This window comes from Triticum dicoccoides, chromosome 5B, assembly GCF_002162155.2.
Source record: "Triticum dicoccoides isolate Atlit2015 ecotype Zavitan chromosome 5B, WEW_v2.0, whole genome shotgun sequence".
NCBI lineage: Eukaryota > Viridiplantae > Streptophyta > Magnoliopsida > Poales > Poaceae > Triticum > Triticum dicoccoides.
This window is the reverse complement of record NC_041389.1, coordinates 574541279-574557791: the sequence shown is the minus strand read 5'-3', so window position 1 is coordinate 574557791 and position 16513 is coordinate 574541279.

The following is a 16513-nucleotide window of genomic DNA, read 5'->3' as shown; positions in this document are numbered from 1 at the left end:
CAAATTCCTTTGGAATCCCAATCCAAAGAGCCTGCTGCAGAAGGAAAGAAAAGGAAAGAAAGGTTCAAAAAGACCATAGCCAGAGTTGTTGGGCAATCTTCCATGATGGAAAAGGAAGAAGAGGTTGCTGCACCAGCACCCAAGGCACAAAAGCTTATGGGTGATGCAATTAAGTCAGGGGCTGCAACATCAAAGCCCAAGGAAGCACCCAAAGATGCCCCCAAGCCCAAGCTTGCACCAAAGAGGAATACCAGGAGTATTCCAGCTGCTGAGAAGAACAAGGCCCCAGTGCCTGAAGTTGCTGATGAGGAAGATGAAGAAGGACAAGTCCTGAGGAAGCTCAAGCCCAAGATACCAGACCATAATGATGCCCATCCTGTGGCTGAGGACATGAACATCAGAAGAGACTCAGGGTTGAGGCTATGGAGGATGACAGGTCCATATGCCACAAGGAGAAGGACTGCTGTTGATTACAGGTTCCACACAAAGGAACAGCAGGACTTCTATGAGATAATTTTGTTGGACAAGAAGCCCATAGTGTGTGATATGAGGTGGGTCGACTGGACCAACATGAAGGAAAATGAAGAACACTATCCTGGAGTGTATGACAGTTTTGAAGCTTGTGGAGTTGCAGATTTTGTTGGGCAGAAGCTCACCAACTGGAATGATGAACTCATTATGCAATTCTACTCCACAGCACACTTCTATCTAGATGGCAGAAGAGTGTGGATGTTAGAAGGTACGAGGTACCAGTCAACCGTTGAGGAGTGGGAAAAACTGATCAATGCCCCCAAGGAGAGTGAAGATGACTTGGATGTCTATTCCAAGAAGAAAATGGGACACAATACCATGGCACATATGTACAAGGAGATCCCAGACAAAGCTCTAGAGACTTTCTCCTTTGGATCAGTCCACGTTCTTCTGTCAGGGCTGCCTACAATCAACTGGATCCTAAGGCACACCCTGCTACCTAAGTCTGGTGACCACAACATGATTAGAGGGCACGCAATCAACATGTTGCATTTGTTTGATGTGGCATAGAAATTCAAGGTCATGAGCCTTATGGTTGAGACCATTAAGAGGACAGCAGTAGATCAAAAGAGAAGCTGTGGATATGCCCCTCAGATTCAAGAGTTGATTAACTCAAAGATGGGCACAGGAAAATATCTATTGGATAAGGAACATTTTCCTCTTTATCCATACTTTGAGGACAATCAAGTTGTCATGACTGAGAATGAACCATCATCAGTACAAGCTCAAGAGAAGAAGGAGAAGGCAAGGAAAGAGAAGGCTCCCCAGATGCCAACTCAAGAGGAGGCATCTGAGTACTTTCTGAAGAACAAGCAGGAGCATCTTGGTTACTTGATAGCATCAACACTGAGGATTGAGAAGGGGTTGGCCACCCTAACTCAAAACCAGGAGAGCTTGGAAAGAATCAGGAAAACAAAAATTCTATGATCTAGATGTCAAAGTAACTGAGATTCAGTCAGTTGTGGAGCAGCTATAGGATGACATGCAGGAGAGGAAGGGCAAGACTACCACTAATGTATTTGCCAGAGTACCTAGAGCTCAGAGGTCAGCTGCAGTGCCTGTGACAGACACCAGAGCCACATCATCTGCACCAGCTACACCTCCTACAGCTCCAGTGCAACCAGCTCTAGCACCAACTCCTCCAGCTCCCTCTACATCAACTGAAGCCTTCGTCCAAGGAGCCATCTCCACACCACCACCCGAAGATCAAGCCTGAGAGTCGATCTAGCACTATGCATTTTCTATGAACTTTTTGGTAACTTGTTGCCAAAGGGGGAGAAAAATTTATAGATCATATGCTTCGAGAGAGAGTGTGTTGCTTTTGTTCTCTCTTGCTTTGGTGGTTAAACTTTGTTTGCTTTTGATTGCTTGAGATACTATGTTGTTTTTGTGAGACATTGATGATCATGTGTTTGATCATTAGCTACACTTATGCATGGTTGATGATATTATCTTATCTATCCATATGTGATCATTCACTTTTCTTGGTGATGAGTGCATGTGTTCAATCTTTATCATTTTGAGCGCTCCACCAAGATGTATGTGACATGGAAGAGTAACCCATGAGCCTAATTCCTTGTGCATTTGCAGTCCAAAGCAAATCTTAAACTACGCACAAATTTAGGGGGAGCTCTTGCTTATCACATACTTCTCAAAGTGACGATGTTTTTCAATCTTATTATCATTTGTCGAAGCTTTGATCTATATGTTTTCATCAATTACCAAAAAGGGGGAGATTGAAAGTGCAACTATCCCTAGGTGGTTTTCGTAAGTCATAACAACATATAGCACATTGAGCTAATGCTATTCCAAGACTATTATTTCAGGAAAGCTCAATGAATGGCATGGCATGGATGATGAAAGTGGATCCCTCAAAATACTAATGACAAAGGATTGGCTCAAGCTCAAAAGCTCAAGACTCTTCATTTTACATTTTAGTGATCCAAGATCACATTGAGTCTATAGGAAAAGCCAATACTATCAAGGAGGGATGAGGTGTTGCTTAATGAGCCTCTTGCTTCATGTGCTTGGTGATATGCTCCAAAAACCCTCAACTACTTTCCCACATCCACAAATGACCTAAACCTAAAGCCAAAATCGGTCACACCGATTCTTCCTATCCGGCGCCACCGAGTTCTAATGTCATAGCCACTGCCACAAACCCTAGGCAAATCGGTCCTACCGATAGGGATCTCGGTCTCACCGAGATGGGATAGTAATCTCTCTGTTTCCCTTCGTAACGTTTCGGTCTAACCTAAGTGAGCGATCGGTCCCACCGAGATTGCAATGTAAACTCTCTGTTTCCCTTTTGTAACATTTCGGTCTCACCAAAAAGAGCAAATCGGTCCCACTAAGTTTACCTGACCAACTCTCTGGTTAGCTAATTACCAAAATCGGTCTCACCGAGTTTGTGTAATCGGTCTCACCGAGATTACGTTATGCCCTAACCCTAACCATATCGGTCTTACCGAGTTGCATTTCGGTCCCACCGAAAATCCTAATGGTCAGTAGCTTTACTAAATTGGTCCGACCGAGTTGATGATTCGATCCCACCAAGTTTGGTAAATTGTGTGTAACGGTTAGAATTTGTGTGGAGGTTATATATACCCCTCCACCTTCTCTTCATTCGTGGAGAGAGCCATCAGAACAAACCTACACTTCCAACTTACCATTTCTGAGAGAGAACCACCTACTCATGTGTTGAGGCCAAGATATTCCATTCCTACCATATGAATCTTGATCTCTAGCCTTCCCCAAGTTGCTTTCCACTCAAATCTTCTTTCCACCAGATCCAAAACCTATGAGAGAGAGTTGAGTGTTGGGAGACTATCATTTGAAGCCCAAGAGCAAGGAGTTCATCATCAACGCACCATTTGTTACTTCTTGGAGAGTGGTGTCTCCTAGATTGGCTAGGTGTCACTTGGGAGCCTCCTACAAGATTGTGGAGTTGAACCAAGGAGTTTGTAAGGGCAAGGAGATCGCCTACTTCGTGAAGATCTACCGCTAGTGAGGCAAGTCCTTCGTGGGCGACGGCCATGGTGGGATAGACAAGGTTGCTTCTTCGTGGACCCTTCGTGGGTGGAGCCCTTCGTGGACTCGCGCAACCGTTACCCTTCGTGGGTTGAAGTCTCCATCAATGTGGATGTACGATAGCACCACCTATCGGAACCACGCCAAAAACATCCGTGTCTCCACTTGCGTTTGAATCCTCCAAACCCTTCCCTTTACTTTCTTGCAAGTTGCATGCTTTAATTTCTGCTGCCTATATACTCTTTGCATGCTTGCTTGAATTGTGTGATGATAGCTTGACTTGCCCTAAGATAGCTAAAATCTGCCAAACTCTAAAATTGGAAAAAGGCTAAGTTTTTAATTGGTCAAGTAGTCTAATCACCCCCCTCTAGACATACTTCAAGGTCCTACAAAAGGTTCCTCTTATTGACCCAGATTGGAGTTCTCCAACGGCGTTTGCGGATCTGCCGTGCAGTGTGTCAGATGCTGCGGAATTCTACCGAGCCGAAGAGGGGAGCTCTACGGAGAAGCTGTTCTGGTCGCAATACCTTGCTCTAGAACATCCAGTGCCCTTTAGCGATCAGTTGAAACAGCTGGTCGAGCTGCACAGGGCAACCGAACTAGCCATGATTGATTTGATAATCCGGCTATGGCCTACCGAAGCTATTCCTAGCAGCTACTTCAGACTCGTGAAGCGGCTTGTCAGTGCCTGCTCTCGGCTTGATGCCATCAAGCGGTCGGTCTGCATTGAAGGCGCACGATTGGCCTTCGCCCGCGCCAAGATGCACTGGGCGAAGATGGATGCCACGAAGCTGATGACCGTGGGACCGCCCGCAAGCAAGGAGCACCGCACACCCGAACTATATTTGGACAGTGTCCTGGAGGGATCCCGCCTTGTGGCGGAGCAATGTGCTAAGGATGTCATATTCCCATGAATACATTCTTGTTTTTCTGTCCTGCACTATGAAACAGATCCGTTACGTAATATAATGTTTGTTATTTAAAATTTTACCTCCTGTGCGACCGTTTTATTAAATCAGAGAATTGGCCAGTCGTCGGCTTCTGCCCCCATGTAGGTAGTACGGGAGTGTTCGGGATAAATCAAAACACTCTTTATCCAAGGTTTTGGTCCTTTAAGGAGGTGTTTAGCGCAAGGAACCAGGCAATCGAACTATTCGACTTTATTATTCTCACTTAGCCATAGGAGTTTGACGAGAAAAATTTAGGCGTAGCCCCTCGTGTTCGGAAGTCTGAACTTGGGCCGCTATACACACCTGATCGGATAAAAAACCGATTCATCGCACAATGCAGAAAAAATCACTAAAGATTTGCAACCTCTCGAACAACTGACCGGCTCTCGCCGCATCATGACAGTCAGTTTTCGGCTTTCTCTACTGAGGTGCTCATCCGGAAGAACCGGGACACAATTGCAGTAGTTCTCCCTTTACTACCCTAGCCGATATAGCGAAATGTAAGGTAGTAAGCACAGGAGCCGGGTAACCCAACTATTGACCAAAGACATGATTCAGAGCCAATGCATATAATGCTATAAGTTCGGGGTGCCTAACTGTACTATAAAAGTGTTCAGATTTTTTGCCGTATTGTGGGGTAAGATGAAGCCCCTGGTGAATTAAGGCATACCAGAGTGTACGGGCGCAATTGACAAGAATAAAAAGAAAAGGAAACTATCAAGTAATAAACTGACGCCGCAAACATTGAGCTGCGAATTATTTTCCATTGTCATTTGATTAATATGTCAAGGCGTATTTGTAAAAGTAATGCGATGAGAAAATAAGGCTATTTGGCATGTCACGACCAAGGGTGAGCTGCGTGCGGGTTTTTAAAACAGGTATAACGATCGTTAGCAGAGACTGTCGGTGTCAAAACCAGCAGATCTCGGATAGGGGGTCCCGAACTGTGCGTCTAAGGCTAATGGTAACATGAGGCGGGGGACACGATGTTTACCCAGGTTCGGGCCCTCTCTATGGAGGTAATACCCTACTTCCTGCTTGATTGATCTTGATGATATGAGTATTACAAGAGTTGATCTACCACGAGATTGTAGAGGCTAAACCCTAGAAGCTAGCCTATGATTATGATTTTTGTTGTCCTACGGACAAAACCCTCTGGTTTATATAGACACCGGAGGGGGCTAGTGAGGGAATCCAGGATTAGGGGGTATCCGGATGACCGGACTATATACTTCGTCCGGACTGTTGGAGCGTGAAGATACAAGACTCGAGACTCCATCCCGTGTCCGGATGGGACTCTCCTTTGCGTGGAAGACAAGCTTGGCGATCCGGATATTGTATTTCCTTCCTTGTAACCGACTCCGTGTAAACCCTAGCCCTCTCCGGTGTCTATATAAACCGGAGAGGATGGTCCTTAGAAGGCCGATCACAATTACACTCATAATCATCATAGGCTAGCTTCTAGGGTTTAGCCTCTACGATCTCATGGTAGATCTACTCTTGTACTACTCATATCATCAATATTAATCAAGCAGGAAGTAGGGTTTTACCTCCATCGAGAGGGCCCGAACCTGGGTAAACATTGTGTCCCTTGCTTCCTGTTATCGTCAGCCTAAGACGCACAGATCGGGACCCCCTACCCGAGATCCGCCGGTTTTGACACCGACATTGGTGCTTTCATTGAGAGTTCCTCTGTGTCATCGCTGCAAGGCTTGATGGCTTGTCTCGTTGTCAAGGACAACATTACCTCTAGGGGAGCGCTGGCTGTAGGCCAAACTCTCCGACTTGGTGGCTTCATCGTGGCCGCCCCATCGGCTGTCGCGCGGACGATGGCCTCTCGAGTCATCATGCATAACCTTCCATCAATTCGGAACTCGCCGAACAGATGGATCCGATAGAGCTCTCCTCCCTTAATGAGCTCTTGGATCGCATCGCCGCTTTGGTAGTCGCTACGGACTATGACCGGATCGGGCTTAAACCCGACCAAAGGGACAAATCCCCACCGGCCACCCATGAGATAGCGGTAGTGGAAGAACCACGCATGGATTACCCCTCTATTTTGAGGAAGAATTATGTCCGGATCACCGAGATCCCTGAGCCGGACTCCCGCTGAAGGGAATACATGACCCAGATCCCGGACTTAGGATTGGGTACTCGGCCAGAAAAATTGGGCAGCACCCCGGATCCCGAGCTGTCGAACTCGGAAGCTCCCCTGCCCCTAGGCACTAGATCGGATCAGAATCCGGATTCAGCCATGAACACCCACCTGTACTTAAACCGTCTCTCCCATATCAGACAAGAGCCCCAAGAGACAGTACATCGCTACTGGGCCAGATTCCTCCTTGTGCTAAATAAGGTCAAGGACTGCCGTGAGGAGGACACAATCTCACTTTTCTGCAAAAACTATACGAATAAAGGAATTCTTAATGCCATAAGTCATCGTGACATAGTACACTTTGCTGACTTGGCAACCATAGTACAGAAATACTGTGTGATGGAAAGCGCCTGGAAAACCCAAACAGAATTTTGGGATAGTTCGGCTCTCACCAAAACCTTTGTTCGAGCTAAACGGGCGAACTCTCGAAAGTCGACCGATCCAATCCCCAAGAAGCCAAAGCCAACCCCAGGGGGTAGAACCGTATTGGAAGAATGGCTCAATGGGCCACGTAAACTCCACAGTACGCCGGACACAACACCAACCCATAGCCTTAGGGCATGTTGGATACTCTGGCAGGTAGCAAAAAGTGGCGAGGATCTTCTTGTAAGCCATGAAGCAGAACAACATCCCGCTAAAGAACACAATACGGTACTAACAGTCTTCGAGACTTTCGCCTCAAACAATAGGCGCAAGCGAGCTCATCGAAGCTCCGCTGAAATCTGCCACGTGGCAAAAATAAATCCGTGGAATGACACTGCTATAACCTTCAATGCTAGTGACGAACCTCGAGTCCAAACCGTCCGGGCACCAGCCGCTCTGGTTCTTAGCCCAATCATGGACGGCTTTCGGCTCACTAAAGTACTCATGGACGGCGGAAGCGGATTAAACTTGATTTACGAAGAAACACTCAACAAGATGGAAATTGATAAAAGCCGCATTGAACAAAGCGGCACAACCTTCAGGGGAATTATCCCTAATCGGGAAGCGCGGTGTGCGGGAAAAATCACACTCGATGTGGTATTCGGCACCCGGCAGAATTATAGGTCCGAAGAAATCACATTCCAAGTGGCTCCTTTCAGCAGCGGATACCACGCCCTTCTAGGGCGGGACGTGTTTACATGCTTTCAAGCTATACCCCATTACAAGTACATGAAGCTTAAAATGCCCGGACCCAATGGAATCATCACTCTAGCCAGTGATCCGGACGTTGCACTTCGCGCCGAAAACAAAACCGCAGCACTAGCCCTGGAAGCATTATCCGAAGCCCTAGCAGCCGAAGAATTAACAACACTGCGTGCCATCGGGGATAGGGACGACGTGATACTCGACAAGCGACCCAAGTCCACCTCATTTAAACCCGCAGATGAGATAGTCAAATTCCAAGTCCATCCAACAGACCCCATGAAGAAAGCTTCCATCGGGACATAGCTGAGCCCTGCAATGGACGCCGCACTGCGAGACTTCTTACGCAAGAATTTGGACATTTTTGCCTGGCACCCATCGGACATGCCGGGCATCCCACGCAGATTGGCCGAACACAGCCTCAATATACTAAAAGGATACAAACCTGTCAAGCAGACTCTAAGGCGGTTTTCTGAGCCTAAACGGCAAGCCATGGGGGAAGAGCTAGCCAAGCTACTCGAGGCCGGATTCATCAGAGATATCAAGCATCCGGATTGGCTAGCAAATCTGGTAATGGTACCAAAGAAGGACAAATCCTGGCGCTTATGCGCCGACTTCAAAGACATCAACAAGGCTTGCCCCAAGGATCCCTTTCCCCTCCCTCGCATCGATCAAATCATCGACGCCACAGCAAGACACGACTCGCTGTGTTTCCTCGACGCATACTCTGGATACCATCAAATAAAGATGGCAGAGTCCGACCAAGCCGCAACAGCTTTCATAACACCATATGGCCCTTTCTGCTTCAACACTATGCCTTTCGGGATAAAAATGTCGGCGCAACCTATAAACGCATGATTCAAACATGCCTGGAAAAGCAAATCGGCAAAACAGTGGAGGCATATGTGGACGACGTGGTCATAAAAACAAGACACGTCGAAACCCTAATAGATAACTTGAGGCTTACATTCGATAACCTCGGGACATACGACATCAAGCTGAACCCGGAAAAATGCGTTTTCGGTGTCCCCTCGGGGAAACTGTTGGGCTTCATTATTTCCAATAGAGGAACTGAAGCGAATCCGGCAAAAATCTGAGCTATGTCGCAGTTGGCTATACCAACAGACCTCAAGCACATCCAGAAACTAGCTGGATGTGTGCCTGCTTTGAGCCGCTTTATCTCCAGGTTAGGAGAAAAGGCATTACCTCTTTACCGCCTTCTTCGGCGCACCGAACACTTCATGTGGACGGATGCAGCCGCGTCCGGACTCGATGAAATAAAGACCTTATTGGCCAGTAATCCAGTCCTAACAACGCCAAATATCGGCGAACCTATGTTGCTGTACATAGCTGCAACACATCAAGTTGTAAGCGCAGTGCTCGTCGTCGAACGAGAGGTTGACGGATACAAATTCCCGCTCCAGAAGCCGGTTTATTACGTATCCACGGTCCTCACCCCATGCAAATCCCGATACCCACACTATCAAAAAATAGCATATGCGGTCTTCATGGCATCCCGGAAGCTACGACACTACTTTCAAGAGTGTTCGATTATGGTGGCCTCCGAAGTACCACTCAACGACATAATAAATAACCGGGACACTATGGGCTGGATCGCTAAATGGGCCATCGAGCTCCTTCCATTCGACATAACATACAAGCCACAGCGGGCCATCAAGTCGCAACTACTAGCTGACTTTGTCGCCGAATGTACAGAAGCCAAACTCCCTAAAGAGTACGACGCGTACTCTAACTGGATCATGCACTTCGACGGCTCTAAAATACTGGCCCGATTGGGAGCAGGTGTAGTCCTGACGTCTCCCACCGGAGACACGGTCCAGTACGTCCTCCAAATATTATACACAGACTCCAACAATGCAGCCGAATATGAGGCTCTGTTGCACGGTTATCGGATGGCAGTCTCTATGGGCATTCAACGCCTAGAAGTGTGCGGGGATTCAAACCTCGCAATATCACAAAGAAAAGAGACTTTGATGCCAAGGATCCGAAAATGGCGGCCTACCGTAACGCCGTCCTCAAAATGTCAGCTCGGTTCGAGGGGCTCGAATTCCACCATGTGGCTCGAGAAAACAATCAAGCGGCGGATATCCTCGCCCGCATCGGCGCTAAATGCGACCCTATCCCACCTAACATATTCCTGGAAAGACTGTTCAAGCCATCCGTGGTATGGGAAGGGGAGTCCGGCAATACTAGCACGGATCCGAATACACCCCTAGATTCCAAACTATCAGACATAATCGAAGGCTCTACCACCGAAATAACATCTTTGGCCCACGAAATCATGGCTGTAATCACCCCGTGGGCTGAGCCTTTCTTGGCCTACCTAAATATGCAGGAGCTCCCCGAAGACCAAAATGAAGCACGTTGCATCGTCCAGCGTTCTAAAGCTTACAAAGTCCATGAAGGGGAACTCTATAAGGAAAGTGCGACCGGAGTGCCCCAAAGGTGCATCTCCGAAGAGGAAGGGCTGCAGCTCTTGGCTGAAATCCATGCCGGACTGGGAGGGCACCACGCCGCGGCTCGAGCACTAGTCAGCAAGGCCTTCCGTACAGGCTTCTATTGGCCGACGGCCCGAGCAGACGCACAGGACCTTGTCCAACACTGCGTCGGTTGCCAGCTCTTTGCCAATCAGACTCATATGCCCCCTACCGCTCTCCAAACAATCCCCATAACTTGGCCCTTCACGGTCTGGGGGCAGGATATGGTCAGACCTCTTAAAGGGGGAAGCCATAAGAAAAAATACTTATTGGTCATGGTGGACAAGTTCACCAAATGGATAGAAGCCACACCAGTCAAAACGGCCGAATCCGGACCAGTAATAGACTTCATATCCGGGGTCGTACACCGATATGGCGTCCCCCACATCATCATCACTGATAATGGCTCAAATTTCATAGCCGATGAAGTGAAAACTTGGTGCAGCAAAATGGGCATTAAGCTTGACTACGCTTCCATCTACCATCCCCAAACAAATGGCCAGGTCAAACGGGCAAACGGTCTCATCATGAGCGGCATCAAACCCAGACTAGTGCGATCATTGACAGAGTCGGACCACGCCGAATCGCACCATCGGATATACACCATTTTTTATGGTGTACGGTGCGGAAGCAGTACTACCCTGCGACATAATACATGATTCGCCATGCGTACGCATGTACGAAGAGAAGGAAGCCGAGTTAGATCCGCAAGATAACATGGATGCCCTGGAGGAGGAGCGCGACGTCGCAAAAGCCCGCTCCACATTCTATCAGCAGCAGGCTCGACGATACCAAAGCAGAGAAGTGCGGGCCAAAACTTATCATATTGGCGAGCTCGTTCTACGCCTACCGGAGAAGAAGAAGGACAAGCTCAAACCCAAGTGGTAAGGTCCCTTCGTCATTGACAAAGTTCTCACCAGAGGAGCATACCGCTTACGTAATGCATCCGATAACAGACTCAAGCCAAACCCATGGAACGCGGCCAGACTCTGGAGATTCTATGCCTAGCGCCGAACTTAGTGTTCGTCTCCTTACCCCCTCCTTTTTAATTATGATCCCTCCCTTTTCCTTTCTCGACCTTTTTTCCTCTTCACACAAAGTATTTAATACAGTACGGACTCCCGGATCACTCCGGCCGCACTATGTGTGTAAGCAATACCTGGGGGCTTCCTATACGGAAGCTAAAAATAATTACTCTAATGGCTTTTTGCCCATCACATATGTGTTTCTTTTTCCATATGTGCCTTTTCTTCACCTTTATATGCATCGATATGACTTAAGATGTGGCCAAGCTGGGTTGCCTGGCTCTTGTGTTTATGCCCTACGTTCCCGTTATTCGGCTAGGGCATAAGGGGAGCACCTCTGTGATTGTTACTGCCGGTTCAGCCGGACGTGTACCTCAGACTGGGTGAAGCCGAAAGCTAGCGTCCTTAAGAGAATATTCGGTTGGTGAACAAAATATGTATTCATTTATTACAACGTAAATCCCCAGAAGTTTTGTATCCTGCGCCCTTGTTCGCAGTCCGGACATGTGCATCGTCGCATGCGTACCCAGGGGGAACCCCTAACGGAACTATTCTCCCTAGAAGATGTTTCTTACTATCCATGTAATATAACATAACTAGTTGGGTACTTGTCTGTTGAAGCACTTATGAACCCTACGCCTGGTTTCCACGCATACCCCGGTTCTGTATAACTGAGCGGGTATTCGGAAACACCCTGGACTGTAGGATCCGGGGGCTGAAGCGAAAAGGTCCACCATGACAAATGTTTTTAATCCGGCTAGGGACTACTTATGTCCATTGAATTACACAATCACTTGGACTGACTATATTCCTCCTCTATACAATCCAATAGGCTATCTATGTTCCAATCCTGTTGAGAATACTTTGCGGCTAACGCTACCTGGTCATATACCAGACTCACGGGAATTTCTTGCCCATCTGGCCCCGCCGGTCTGACTTCGGCCATATGGTTCGGGTGCAGCTTGGTGTAGCGCGTCTTCACCATATCCCAGGCTTCTCTTGCACCTTGCCGGTAGGCTGACATCTTCCACAATCGGAAGCGCCGCTGTGCTCCTTGAAGCATATCCACAAGCTCCCCCAAGCCATTTGGCAGGAAGCTTGATGGCCACAAGGCCTGAGCAACGCCCTGCATCGCCTGCCGAGCTCGCTCGTGCAGTTGTGAGAGGTCTTGCAGTAAATCGCCTATAGATGAGGGCATCTCCTCCTTAGGGCGACCCGTTAACATTCCTACAAGAAAAATTCTTTCAATATACTTCCTCGCCGAACTATACTACAGTTCGTCTAGGCACTTACCATAAATGCCGCGTCGAAGCCTTTTGTTCTCCTTCACGGAGTCCGCCAGCTGAGCGCGGATGTCTTTTAATTCCACGTCCAGCCGGACATTGGCATCTTGAAGATTGTTCTTCTCCTGCCTAACTTGCGTAAGAACGCGCGCGCCAGCCTTTAGCTACCTTCTGAGATGCGACTCGTCATCTCTTACTCCCTCCGGATTCACCCTGGGATTGTCTGCGGAATTTTCTGTTAGACTTGTCATACCAACCATTTACTAACTGGTGCATCTTCGTACAATTGAGACAAATGTTACCAGATGAGGCCTTCTGGGATTCCTCTAACTTGGCAACCGTGGCCCTCAGCTGGGCCTTGCACTCCTCCAGCTCCCGAGACAATTGCTCATTCTTATCTACAAGGACCTGTGCATAAATTGATCCTTAAAATGGTTGTTCCAACTGTTTCAAGTGTCAGGGGCTACTGCTATACATGCTTATCAAATTTTCTTACCCGTATATCTTTGGTATACTGGTCCGTCGCTCGGGCAAGCCCACCCTGAGCAGCTCGGATGTATGTGTCTCCCGAATTGAAAGCATTAAATGCCTCTTCGGAAAAGATGTTGTTGCGAAGTACGGCCCGTCGGCGCCGGTGATTCATGGCGCTCTCTACTTCGGAATTCGTGGCAGAAAGCATATCTGCGTCCTTTGTCGGAGAACTATGTGGCATTGGCCCCATGTCCGCCTCCGCTCTCGAAGCTAGTTCTGGAATCCGGCTGGTGGAGGCGTGATTGGCAGGATCCCCGGATATAGTCCAGCTACTCCTCTTCGTGCCGGGACACAAAGGGCGCTGTTATACTTCAAATACAATAATTGCAGGACATGTTTTTGCCTTACCTCTGTAGCGGCGTTTCGACCCTAACCGCCTTCCTCTTGAGCCTGCCCGATCCGGACGCCCGTGGCCGACGGGTCCCTAGGGACTCAGCCCCACGCTCCGACCGTCTTCTCTGCAAAAACACGACACTTCAGGGGTAGGGCATGACATCAGAAAGGAGTCCTCTTCAGAGGATAGGGTTTTCGGCTTGGCTTACACGTGACGTAGGTAGCAGTCCTGGATAGTCGGCAATAATAGCCACTGAGGCACCATCGTAGCCTGCCTGATAAAATATCCCGCTGACAAGCTCCACGGTAATATCCAGATCTTCTTCGAGTCCTGGATCTAGGGCCCTTCTGGGGTCCTCTGGCTGCGGGGAAGGGCTGGAGATTCCTTCTACGGCTCTCCTCAGTTCCTGCTCGGAAATATCGAGGCAGATAATCTTAGCGAAGAATGCCATAATAAGTGAAGCGGGGAAAGGAATGACGACTTACCCAGTTTGGGGGGTTGTACTTGGAGAATCCATCCCGCGGTTTAATGTGAAGGAATTCTTCCTCTTCTCATTTGTATAAATCGGACAATATCCTTGCCAGAGCAGTGGCGGAGTCCGGACCCTTACGGCCACATCGGGTGGCATCATCTTCCTCGTTGAAGTGCCACATGGGCTTCCCTCGATATTGAAGCGGTTGCACTCCCCGCATTATGCATATTGCCATAACCTCGATTATCGTCAGTCCGGATTTGGCCAGTAACTTTATCCTGCTCATCAGGAAGTGTATTTCCCTGGTATCCTCCTCTTGGGGGCCCCGGGGGCGCCAGCTTAGACGTGCCCCCGACTCAATGCCACATCGATCTAGCATGTAACACCTCATATCACTTTGCGGCCTCACGCACGGTATTCCCACGGGTGTCGCCTTACCTTAGCCCGGGACCGTTTGCGCCTTTTGGCACACGTATATGACGGTGTCGCTAGCATCCATATGATAAGGAGCCCGGGCTGACATGGCTAGTCGTAAACCCAAAGTGGCACAGACTTACAGGGACAGGCATCCATGACCCAGCATCCGAACGTGTCGGTCATCAGCGAGTGAATCCAGGCTGTAGCACTGGGCTAACAGGACTCCGGTGAACCGGGCTGTAGCAGGCTAACAGGACTCCGGTATTCATCGCGTGACATTTCCCCGAAGGGACAGACACAGGAACGAAGAAGGACACATGCCGGCCAGCCTAAGTGTTCCGGAGCAGTAGCAAGCTACCATGGCTCGGTGAAACACTAGGAGACATTTCCCCGTAAGAGAGGCTACTAAAGATAAACAACTAGATGGTCAGATCCCACACATACCAAGCATTTCAATAGCATACACACAATATGCTCGATATGTGCAAATACAACATGGCATCACAACATGACTCTACGACTCAAGTAATTTATTCAATAGGCTCCGAGGAGCGAGATATTACAAACAGGGGTCTCATGACCCAACATTCAGAGCATACAAATCAAAGCACAAACGGAAGCTATCATGTCTGAGTACAGACGTCTATAAATGAAAAAGGCTGAAAGCCTGACTATCTACCAGATCCTGCCGAGGCACAAGATCGTAGCTGAGGTAACAAGCTAAACGTCGAAGTCCACGTGGAACTACTAGTGAGACTGAAGTCTCTCTGCAAAACATAAAATAGGCAAACGTGAGTACAAATGTACCCAGCAAGACTTACATCAGAACTAACTACATATGCATCATTATCAACAAAGGGGATGGTGGGGTTTAACTGCAGCAAGCCAGCTTTGACTCGGTGGCTATCCTAAACTACGACTGCAAGCGACTCTTTTGAGGTGGCGCACACGAGTCCACATATTCACCAACCAATACACCACTATGGATCCGCTCCCGTCTCCCTACGAGAACGCCATCCATAGCACTCACGCTTATCTTGCGTATTTTAGGGTATCCACTTTCACTTGTCTATGAACTGATATAAGCAACCCAGAAGTCCTTTTCCGCGGACACGGCTATTCGAATAGATGATGTTAACCCTGCAGGGGTGTACTTCTTCATACATGTTTCCACCACTTAGCGTCTGCACACGACATGTGCTCGGCAGACTTCAAGCGAAAGCCGACGTGGGTGTAGACCACGACCTACCTAAACACTCAAGTCTCTAGTCCAGGTTTATCGCCTATTCGGGTTCCATCCATGAGGAGATCCGGCCGGAGTTTCGCTCACAGCCCCAAACGATGTGAACAGGGTTCCCGAGATACCAAACGGCATCCGGTACACCGTGCCACGTACCTACCGCATCACAGCCCACCCCTACGGTCAGCGCTGTCCACGGCCTCCAGTAAGCTACAAACACCAGAAACTACTTGCAACTCCTGGACAGAGGACGAGGGTGAATAAGAAGTCGAGCGGGGTCATATTTCAGGGCCCAATGTATGGTAGTAGCTGAATCATGGATCACAAACACAGAACTCAGTTCCTAAGGACGGCTTCAATGAGACAACCCACCATGTACTCCTACATGGCCTCTCACCGACACCTTTTACCAAATCGTGTTCACACACTTAGCTCACACATGGTAGGACATGTTCACACACCTCTGATTCATCCCCGATGAATCAGACCTGACTCAACTCTAAGCAGTAGCAGGCATGACAAACAAACATGAATGAGTAGGCACAACAGGGCTCAAACAACTCCTACTCATGCTAGTGGGTTTCATCTATTTACTGTGGCAATGACAGGTCATGCAAAGGATAAAGGGGTTCAGCTACCGCAGCAAGTAACAGATGAATCGATGTTGTCCTAATGCAGTAAAAAGGAGCAGGAGCGAGAGAGTAGGATTGTATCGGAATGAACAAGGGGGGTTTTGCTTGCCTGGCACTTCTGAAGATAGCATTGAGTCTTCATCAGTGTCAACGATCACATCATCGGTATCACGTCTATCGAGAGGGGACAATTACCGGCAACATAGAAGGGAACACAATCAATGCAATGCACAATATGATGCATGATCATGACATGGCAAAATGAATGTGTTTTGAGCTAATGCAACTAG